An 11,727-nucleotide genomic window follows, 5' to 3' on the forward strand; every position below is an offset into this window, starting at 1 on the left:
CTTCTGTTGTTTCTGTTTGAGGCCCTGGTTTCAGTTTTGTGTGCTTTTTCTCCTATTCTTTGTCATCTTTGGGCTTTCCTGGGGGCTCAGCTGGTAAAGAATCCACCTGCGATGTGGCAGACGTGGGTTCAATCCCTGGGCTGGGAAAATCCCCTGGAGAAGGGAACGGCTTCCCACTCCAGTATTCTGGCAGGTCACAAAGAGTCAGACACGACTGAGTGACTTTCACTTCACTTCGTTTGTCATCTTCAGCATGTAGGGTTAATAGGCTTTCTAGTTTCTCCCAGAAGAACACTTTGGGGTCCCCTTTCAATACGGTATTGTGAAGCCAAAAAACCCCCCAAAGACTGGAAAGATGTTTCTGACAATAAACTTGTGGCAAAGCTACTTGGCTTCCTGCTTTGACTGTTGCTGTGAAATCGGCCACTTTTAATCCCTTGTCAGGTCCCGTTGAGCCGTTGATCTTCTGTTACTCGCCAGTGTGTGGTTTCAGGGGGATGACCCAGGCGGGCGCGATGCTCGCTCCTGGCACTGCTGTGCCTTCGGACATCCTGCACATGTTTGCTCGAGATGGGCAGCTGCCCCCCCCCAGCGCCCTGTCACTTCCTTCCCTGTATTTCAGATCGAGCAGCCACATGGTGGAGAAGCCATTAGAAAAAAAAAGATCAGCACTTAAAGAATAGCTCAGTTCTATTTCACTCACTCCACATAGAAAGGACGGCTTTATTCAGGTCTTGGCCGTAATGCCTCCTGAATCCTTCCATCTGGGTATCTTTCTGCATTCAGTTTCCCCAAGCCCCACATGTTCAGGGTTGGGGGGGTGGTGGGGGCTGGCCCGGAGCTGGGCGGGGTGGCCTTGCCTGGTGCTTCATCACAGTAAAGTTATTCTGGGTCTCAGAAAACCTCATAAATCTGTTCCCCAGATGGAAGTCTCCATAAAAGGCTCCTCTCTTTGTGTGAGTCTCAGATTTCCCTTCTCCTTAAATCCAACAAATGAATAATCACAGGGATGAAGTAAATTGCAACACGGAGGGAAAAGAAATTAGTTTTTAAAAAAAATGAGTGTGGTTGTGAGTTCTGACCTCTTGCCTTCGTTTACGAGGAGCCACGTTTGTGGCAGGTTGACCTGCGATTCCTCAGAAACGGAAGTCAAGGGTACGCCGAAGGCCATTCACCAACACGCAGCTTTGAGTAAGCAAATGTCACTGAGTCTCAACATTTCAATTATTTATTTCTTAAGAGGAATTTCATAACATGAGTTTGAGTTTGTTGGAGTCATTTATAAGAGCTGACTTTTTCTTTAAAGAGGAACATTAAGGAGAAGGGAGGCCCAAGGCCCTGCATCCACGGGGTGACCTTGGGAGTGAAGATGGTGACCTTGGATGAAAAACAGGCTCTTGGGCGCTGCCCTGGTGAGTCAGGGCTGGTGGCCTGGTGCTGGGGGACCCCACAGGACACTGACTACTGACCCCAGGCAGTATGGCAAGTCTGGACGCCCCCTAAATCCGAAGCCTGGCAGCGGCCCACGGCGTTCACGGCCCCCTCCCCGCCGGGCAGCTGGTGCTGCTACCTTCATCAGGCGCATAAAAAACAGGCAGTCCTCTTTCTACCTGGCACACAATTCTCTAGGTCTGTTATGATTTTTTTTTAATTATAAAAGTACCACATGTTGATAGAAACAATCTTAAACAATATAGTTCAGCATTAAAAAAAAACCATTTAATCTTCTCCCTTCCTTTCTTCTCCATCTTTGCTGAACTGGATGTGAACTTTTTGATTTCCTACTGCATAGAAATGCACATCATATGTCATATTGTTTTATATTAAAGAAGAAGTTTCATATTATACCTATTATTTTGCCATTCGTTTTTCCCTTTCTCTTAACAATATAGCATGGCTGTCTTCCCAGATCAGTATAGCAAGACCTAAATCATTTGAGTTGCAGATGGTGCTAGTGGTAAAGAACCGCTTGCCAACATAGGAGACATAAGAGACACATGTTTGATCCCTGGGTGGGAAAGATCCCCTGGAGGAGGGCATGGCAACACACTCCAGTATTCTTGCCTGGAGAATCCCATGGATAGAGGAGCCTGGTGGGTTACAGTCCATAGGGTCACAAAGAGTCAGACAGGGCTAAAGTAACAACTTAGAACCCACACAAATATTGTACACAAAACTTTGCTATACTTTATTCAGTTCTCTGGATAGTCTTTCCAATGATGTTTAGTTTTTTACTATTATAAGTAATACTGCAACTGAAACCCCATGTATATGAGCACTGAAGCTTTTACTTCTGTAGAAAAGATGAAGTGGGATTGCTAAGTATGCCCAATTTTAATTTTAGTTTTTACTGAAACACTCTAATTTGCAAAAAATACAACAAATCATGCCATCACCAGAGAGTGACCATTTCTCCACATTCTCACAGAGGTTGTATTCTGTCAACTTTGTCAAAAGATATTTTGTTTTAATTTCAGATCACTAGGAAGTCTGCACATTTTTTTCCATAAATTTACTGGCCATTTACATTTCCTCTTGTGTGAATTGCCTATCTATATGTTATTGTTTGTATACTTTTGGGGTTGTTTCTCCTTTCATTGCTAACTTATAGGATTAAAATTGTTAGGGATAGTCACCCTGAGGCTGTCATAATGATACAACTGTTTTCTTCCAGCCTGTGGTTTATTTTTTGACTTCGTGGTGTCTTTTGTCAGGATGACAGAAACCATGACACCATAGCAAAATTTTCATGTAGTTAAATCTCTCAGTCTTTCTTTTTCAGCTTCTGAGATCTTTTTTACATACAATTTTGTTCATTCATTTTTGGCTGCTCTTGGTCTTCATTGTTGCATGTGGGCTTTTCTGTAGTCACTATGAGCGGGGGCTGCTTTTCGTTGCAGTGCGTGGGCTTCTTGGGTTGCGGATCACGGGCTCTAGTGCACGGTAGGGCACGGCCTTCGGGAGTTCCATGTGTAGGCTCACTAGTTGCTGTTCTCGGGCCCAAGAGGCAGGCCCAGTAGCTGTTGTGTATGGTCTGAGTAGCTCTACAGCAAGTGGGATCTTCCTGGACCAGGCATAGAACCTGTGTCTCCCGCTTTGGCAGGTGGATTCTTTCCCACTGAGTCACTAGGAATGCCCTGCTTCTGAGACTTTTGTTTGGCTTAAGAATTTCTCTATTTTAAGCAAATATTTTCCCCAGTGTTTTCTTCTAAATTTTTCAATGTTTATTTTTGACGCTAAAACTCAATTACTCTTGAAACTCAATTTCTCTTGAAATTTATTTAATGTGGTATGGTAACAGGGTGTTTGAACTTTTTCCAGATGCTTCTTAGTCGTCCTAACGTTATTTATGAAATCATTCATCTCCCCCACCCTTGAATTGATGTGCTTCCTTTATCACACTCTAGGTTCCTGTACACGTTTTGTTCTGCTTCTGGGCTCTCTGCGCTCTTTCTTTGCCCCATATGTCTGTTCCTGTGCCAATTCTGTAGAGTGTATTATGCTTTGAAAAATTAGTTTTAATACATGGAAAGGCAGCTCTCTCACCAGTTTTGTTTTAAAATGTTTTTGGCAATTTTTTGCACATTTATTCTTCCATAGGAATATTAAGATCACTTATCCAGTATGTAAACATTTTCTTGGCGTTTGGATTAGAATTCTTAATAAATCACTAAATTACCTTTGAGGTTGTGTATTATTTTATTGTTTTCCCAACCAGGATCATTTTGTTTTAGGTCCTTTGATAAAATTCTATAGCTTCAAGTTTTATATTTCTTGTTATATTCATTCAAAGGTATTTTGTTTTCTCCTCTGTTATGAATGAGATTATTTGTCTTTTTTTTTTTTTTTTTTTTAAATTAAGACAGTATTTTTAAGGCTGTTCTGGGTTCGCAACAAAATTCAGTGGAAGGTAGAGATTTACGGTGGTTCCCCTGCCCCAACCTGTGCATAACTTCCGCCATTGTCAACACTGCCTAACTGAGTGGTACATTTGTTACAATCGATGGATATACACTGACACATCATAATCACCCAAAGTCCATGGTTTACGTTAGGGTTCACTGAGCTTGGTATTGTGCGTTCTATGTGTGTGTGTGTATGTGCACACGTGTGCTCAGTCGTGACCAACTCCTTGCAACTCCAAAGGCCTGTAGTCCACCAGACTCCTCTGTCCGTGGGGTTTTTCCAGGCAAAAATACTGGTGTGCCTGCCGTTTCCTCCTCCAGGGGATCTTCCGGACCCAGGGGTCATACCCCACCTCCCCACCCCCGTCTCTTGTGTCTCCTGCATTGGCAGGCGGATTCTTTCCCGCTGGTGAGTACATTCTATGGGTTTAGACAAAACTACAAACTCGCATCCTCCCTTTCGAGTTGGGCTCCAACAAGGGCCTTCCTGCCCCGTGTCACTCACACCAACAGGACAAGACCCAGTCTGGTTCAGGACAAAGGAAAGGGTCCTCCTCTGATCAGAGGATGGGGAGGTTCAAGCCGGGGCTCTAGAGCAGTCGCTTTCCCACCAGGCTGCCGGCAGGGCGGCTTCACAGGGACTTGTCAGCGGGGCGGGGCTGGGGCTCCTGAGGGGCAGGCGCGGGCGCACTTCCGCTGCGCGGGCTCCAGACTGCCCTCGGCAGCCATCTTAAATCACGGTGTTGTGTGCCGCTGAGGTGTTGGCGCCGCCATTTCACTGCATGCCGCCCGCTGTGAGAAGTGAAGCTACACCAACATGGAGGAAAAGAAAAAGGTTAGACTTTATTACCAGAGTCTGTTTTGTATTTACTGGGGATTGTTAGTGGGCTTTGCTGGTGATGTAACGACATGTATCTGTCATTAGGGTATCATACCGAGTATTTTCACTGCCCTTAAATGCCACACTCCACTGGTTCATCCCTCCCTTACTTGGGCAGCCACTAATCTTTTTTACGTTTCCATTGTTGTTGTTCAGTCACCATGTCGTGTCTGACTGTTTGTGGCCTCGTGGACTGCAGCACACCAGGCTTCCCTGTCTTTTACCATCTCCTGGAATTTGCTGAAATTCATGTCCATTGAGGCAGTGATGCCATCCAACCATCTCATCCTCTGTTGCCCTCTTCTCCTCATGCGCTCAATCTATCCCAGCATCAGGATCTTTTCCAGTGAGTTGGCTCTTGACATCAGGTGGCCAAAGTGTTGTCCTCATATTTCTGTGTTTTCTAGAATGCTGTATGGTTGGAGTCAGACAGTGTGTAGCCTCTTCAGGTCAGCTTCTTTCACTTAGCAATATGTATTTAAGTTCTTCCAATATCTTTTCCAGGCGGGATAGCTCATTTCCTTTTGACAAGTGATGACAAGTGAAGTTGCTCAGTTGTGTCCATCTCTGTGCAACCCCATGGGCTGTAGCCTACCAGGCTCCTCCATCCATGGGACTTTTCAGGCAAGAGTACTGGAGTGGGTTACCATTTCCTCCTCCAGGAGATCTTCCTGACCCAGGAATCGAACCCAGGTCTCCCTCATTGCAGGCAGATGCTTTATTGTCTGAGCCACCAGGGAAGCTGTCATTTCTTTTTAGTGCTGAATAATATTCCGTCTTCTGAATGTATCACAGTTTATCCATTCACATACCAAAGGACATCTTGGTTCCTTCCATGTTTTGGCAGTCATGGATAAAGGTGATAGAAACAACCTCATATAGCCTCTTGTGTGGACGTAGGTTTTTATCTCCTTTGGGAAACACCAAGGAGTGTGACTTTGGGATTGAATGGAAAGAATATGTTTACTTTTGTAGGAAACTGCCAAACTGTTTTCCAAAGTAGCCATACCATTTTGCATTCCCATCAGTAATGAATGAGAGTTCCTCTTGCTCCCTGTGCTCATCAGCAGTTGGTGGTGTCAGTGTTCTGGGTTTTGACTGCTCTAGTAGGGGTGTAGTGGTGTCTCTCTGTTTTAATTTGTGCTTCCCTGAGGATGTGATGCAGAGCACACATTCCTGTGCTTGTTTGCCATCTGTATATTTCCCTTGGTGAGGTGTCCCCCTCTTGAATCAGGTTGTTTATTTTCTTACTATTGAGTTATGAGTTCTTTGTTTATTTTGGAAACAGTCCTTTATCAGATATGTCTTTTGCAAATATTTTCTCCCAGACTGTGGCTTATTTTATCATTCTCTTGACGTTGCTTTTGTGGAGCAGTTTTTAACTTTGATGAAGTTCAGCTTATCAGTTCTTCCTTTCATGGATATGTCTTTGGTGTTGTATCTAAACAATCATTGCCACACCCAAGATCATGTAGGTTTTCCCCCATTGTTGGTTGTCTTTTAGGAGTTTCATAGTTGTGTATCTTATATTTAAGTCTGGGATCCATTTTGAGTTAATTTTTGTGAAGGGAATAAGGTCTGTGTCTACATTCTTTTTTTCTTTTTACATGTGGATGTCCAGTTGTTCCAGCACCATGTGTTGAAAAGACTATCTTTGCACCATTGTATCGCCCTTGCTTCTTTGTCAAAGATCACTTGGCTATGTTTATGTGGATCTGTTTCTGGGCTCTCTATACTGTTCCTTTTTTGCATTAGTTCCTATACTTTGGTCAGTGCCACACTCTCTTAATTACTGTAGCTTTGTAGTAAGTCTTGGCAACAGGTAGTGTCAGCCTTCCAACTTTGTTCTTCTTATTGTGCTGGCTGTTCTGGGTATTTTACTTCTCTATGAAAACTTTAGAATTGGTTTGTTGATATCCACAGCATAACTCACTGGGATTTTGTTTGGGATTGCACTGAATCTATAGATCCAGTTGGGACAAGCCGACATCTTAGCAATATTGATTCTTCTTATCCATGAACATAAAATATCTTTCCATTTATTTAGTCCTAGTTTGATATTTTCATCTGAGTTTTAGAGCTTTCCCTATAGATCTTGTACATATTTTGTCTGATTTACCTAAGTATATCATTTTGAGAGGGGGTGCTAATGTAAATTGCACCATGTTTTTAATGTCAAATTTCATTTGTTCATTGCCAGTATATTGGAAGACTATTGGGAATTCCCTAGTGGTGATTCACACATAAGACTCTGTGCTTCCATTGCATGGGGTGAGGGTTCCATCCCTGGTCAGGGAGCTAAGATCCTGCAAACTGAGCAGCAAATTAAAAAGAAAAGGAAAACCAGCGACTTTTGTGTATTAACATCCTGCAACTTCATTTCCTTTCCTTTTATTTATTTACTTACTTATTGCTGTACCATGAGGCTTATGGGACGTCTTAGTTCCCTGACTAGGGATCAAACCCGCATCCGCTGCATTGGAAGGTGGATTCTTAACCCCAGGACCACCAGGAACTTCCCTCCATTTCCTTTTAGAACTAGTTATTGCTAGCATGGATAAGAACTTTTGAGTTTTGTACATTTGTTTTATGTTGCTACCTCAATATTTAGAATAGGTTTTAAAAATAGAATCTCTAATTTTCTAGGTGTACGGTCATATATACCTATATCCATATCTTTTTCTAGTATTTATACTCTTTAGCTAATTTTCTTGTCTTACTGCTTTAGTGAGAACTTTTAAAAGTATTGAATAATTTTGGAAAGGGAGGCATCTGTGTCACAGTCTAGATTTTAATGGAATAACTTTAGTATTTCATTATTTAATATCATGTTTGTTGTTGATTTTTGATATATAGGTTTTTACTGTATTTAAAAAAATTAAAATTGACTCCTGAATTTTATCAAGTGATGGTTTTTCTTCAGTATTAATATTGCCTTTCCCTTTACAAATAAACTTCTCCCCCTAAAAACTTTTAAAATGGTTGCTTTCAGCTGATAGTGAAAATTTACAGTTGGCCATGGGCGTCAAACCCAGTGTACCCTCTGGGTGCCCTGGAGGGTGCCAGCTTGGAGATGTGGGGTGGGGCGCAGCCAGACCTCCAGGTGGAGGAGAGCGTGTCCCTCCTGAGGTAGCTGGGGGAGCAGTCCTAGAGACCAGGAAGCGTGGGCAGGGTGAGGAGCTGATTCCCAGCTGTCATCTGTCAGAACGTCAAGGTGAGCCTGGGAGGCAAGGGTGAGGTTGAGGGTAGGAGTCAGGAAGATTCCCTCCCCACGTGTCTGGTAAGAAAACTCAAGGAACCTGTGGGGCAGACAGACAGTCTGGCTGTGACCTTGGCTGAAGTCTCAGGCTCGCTGGGGAATGGAGCGAGCAGGTGTGTGGGTGGCCCAGTGCCATCCCCGCGGCTTAGGGCTCCAGGTTAAGGACCTGAGAGGTCCTCCTCTTAGGTTGGTTAAGGGCCTCCTCTTAGGTGAAGACAGAGTTTGATAGGCATCTGTGAGTAAAATACTGGGTGAAACTGAGCAAGATATGCAGCAGTCTTCCCCAGTTATTATTGGATGCTGTCATCTTTAACAAAGGGGCGATTATCTTAAGCCAAAAAATTTTAAATAATCCTTTAAAAAAAATGCTTCCCCATCCATCACCACCCCCAAGCCCCCACCCCATGCCTGGCTCACAGGTCCTTGCCTTCTGGGTTGCAGATCAACAGACCCTTCTGGCCAGACTGTCACACACTGCTCCCATTGGTTAGAATCCCCTGTCCCGGTCCTCTGCCCCCAGCCCTTGGGGACACCCCTCAGTCTCCTGGCAGCAAACAGAAGGCACATCCTAAATAGGTCATTGAGGAGAGCATAACGACAGACTGTTGACAGAGGTGCAGGCAGGGTTACGGAAAATCAGCAGCGGAAGGTGAAGCAGCCTGGGTAAGAATGGGGAAACCATGGCCAGCTCTGAGCCTGGAGGGGTGAGACGGACACGGAGCTCCCGGAGCCGGGAGAAGACTCCAGACAGAAGCTTTGGTGGGGAGCCCGTGAGCTGACAGGCTGTGGCCGCCAGGCACCGACTCCTCCTCCCTGCCCTCCCTTCGCCCACCTCCTCCTGGAGTCACCGACCAGTCAGCCCTCTGGGAAGTCAGGAGGCAAGGGCCCCCGAGAGGCAGTTCATGGAGGCCAGCCCCCAAGCGGCGAGCAGGGCGGACAGGCAAGGGCAGTGCTCGGGAGGGAGAGCCCAGCACGTCGGGCACCTCTGCCCAGCACCGGCCAAGCTCTGTGACCCTGGGGGTTGCCATCTTTGCATCCCACAACTCCTGAAAGATCCACAAGGTCAGGAACTGGGTCTTAATGGCAACCCATTCCAGTGTTCTTGCTGGAAAATCCCGTAGACGGAGGAGCCTGTCAGGCTATAGTCCACGGGGTCAGAAAAGAGTCAGATGACTAAACAACAGCAAGAAACCCCCAAGAAACAACTCAGAAGGGGGACAGCAGTGATGTGCACAGAAAGATCCACAACACCTCTGTTGACAACAGTGAAGATTAGAAATGCCCCAAACAGGGAAATCTAGCCCAGCAGCTGGGATGTGTTGTTATCCAGCTCTGAAAAGGAGTGTCAGTGGCCGTGTTAACACACGCCAGTGAGGAACGGATAACAAATGGCAAAAGTGAAGTCTGCCAAGTACACGGTTCTCAAAAAGTGTGGATGTGTCTGTCCTGTATAGAACGAACTTAGAGGCATGTATGTTCAGTATATGTTCATAAATGTTAGTTGCTCACTTGTGTCTGACTATTTGCAACCCCGTGGACTGTGGTCCACCAGGCTCCTCTGTACATGGGATTTTCCAGGCAAGAATACTGGAGTGGGTTGCCATGGCCCTCTCCAGGGGATCTTCCCGACCCAGGGATCCAACCTGGGATCCAATCGCCTGCATTGCAGGCAGATTCTTTACCGTCTGAGCCACCAGGGAAGCAAGAAACGTTGGCCAAATATCACATTGCATAATTAGGAGAAAATAGCAAACTTCTGGAAGAATTTATCACAAAAGTTAGTGCAAAGTAGCTAGAAGTGTTAGGATGATATGCCATATAAGAAACGGGACTAACAGCTTATTTTAGGAGGCTAACTGGAAAAGTCACTTGGCTTTTGTCAACTGTTCATCCAACCTCTAGTATCCTTGTTGGCGCTGAGGGTTTTTTCCGACACCCCATGATGGGTTTGGGGTGAGTTTTTTTTTTTTCCAACATTTATTTTGGCGGCACCAGGTCTTAATTGTGGCACACGGGGTCATCATTGCGGCATGTGGGATCCTAGTTCCCCGACCAGAGATCAAACCCAGACCTCCTGCTTTGGGAGCATGGAGTCTTAGCCATGCTAAGACTCAGGGAAGTCCCCTGGGGTGAATTTTTGGCCAATACACTGCAAAAAATCTTCAAACTTTCATGTGCGTATGAATCCTCTGGGGATCTTGAAAAAAATGCAGATTCTGATTCTTTACGTCTGGGTGGGATCCGAGATTCCTTATTTTGAACAGAGTCCCAAGAGATGCTGCTATTGCTGGTGCTCACCACCGACTGTGTAGTCAGGCTTTAAATCAGTGTTGGCTTTAACCTGCTGAAGCAGGGGTCGCTAGCCTCCAAGATCTAATGCCTGGTGATCTGAGGTGGAGCTGATGTAATAATAACAGAAATAAAGCACATAATACATTTAATCCACTTGAATCATCTTGAAACCATCCACCTTCCCCTGCCCCAGCCAGGTCCATGGAAAAATTTTCTTCCATGAAACTTGTCCCTGGTGTCCAAATAGTTGGGGACTGCTGTTCTAAAACTTGTATTTTCTGTTGATGAATGTACAAATTACACGTCTAGATTCAGATATGCCTGCAGCTGAGAAGCCCAGTATCCTCTGGGCCTCTCCATCAGCCAAAAAGAACTGGCTGAATTTTACCTCTTAGAGTAAATATGCCCAAAATGATACCTTTAATGTTTCTGATACATCACATTTAGAAGGATTTTTCAAACTGCATACGATGGCCATCCTTTCTTTTCTTAGCCGCAGTTATTTTTGTGATCATCATCTTGTATTTCTCATGCTAGCTTCCAGGTGAATAGGGTTAAAATTCTCCATGAGTCTTTTCAACATCATGGATTCTTCATGACGACCCTAGGGAGGTGATACAAGGCTTTGCTCATGTAGTTTTCAAATAACATGGTGATCTACTGTGATTCCACTAAACTGTAGCAAAAAGGTTAGCATTTGCTGTTTGTTTCTGTGAGTCCCACAGCACGAGTTGGGTGCCACTTTAGCCAAGTCTTGCTGTAGAGGGAACCTCCTGTGGAGGGAAGTGTCGTCCATGCTCGTTGATGTCATTGTACACCCTTCCTTCAGGCCTCACTTCATCTCCACTGAGATGCCCTCACCACCACATGCAGTTGGTCCCCTTGATCCGTTTCGTCCTTTCCCTTTCTCCTCCTCTGGTGACCACTGCTTTGGTTTCTGTCACTGTTGATACCAGTACACATCCTCCTTTCAGGCATGATACATGCTGCTGGGTTTTTTTATTTAGTTTTTCATTTGTTTTGAGCTTTTTGTTTGTTTATTAGTTTTTTGGATTCCACATATAGTAGAATTATCTTTCTCCATCTGACTTATTTCACTTGGCATAATATGCTGACCGTCCATCCATGTGGCTGCCTATGGTAAGAGTTCATCTTTTTTATGGCTGAGTAGTATTCCATTGTAAGATACATACCACATCTTCTTTATCCATTCAGCCTTTGATGGGTATTTAGGTTGTTTCCATATCTTGGCTATTGTAAATGCTGCAGTACAGTGAACCTAGGGGTGTATATATCTTTTTGAATTAGTGTTGTTATTTCAAAAGCAGTTCTTAAAGATTTATGGTGTCTTTGTCCTTGCAGATACTTTGTGAGAATTTAGGAAGAAACAC

This window comes from Dama dama, chromosome 7 (genome assembly GCF_033118175.1).
Source record: "Dama dama isolate Ldn47 chromosome 7, ASM3311817v1, whole genome shotgun sequence".
NCBI classification, from domain to species: Eukaryota; Metazoa; Chordata; class Mammalia; order Artiodactyla; family Cervidae; genus Dama; species Dama dama.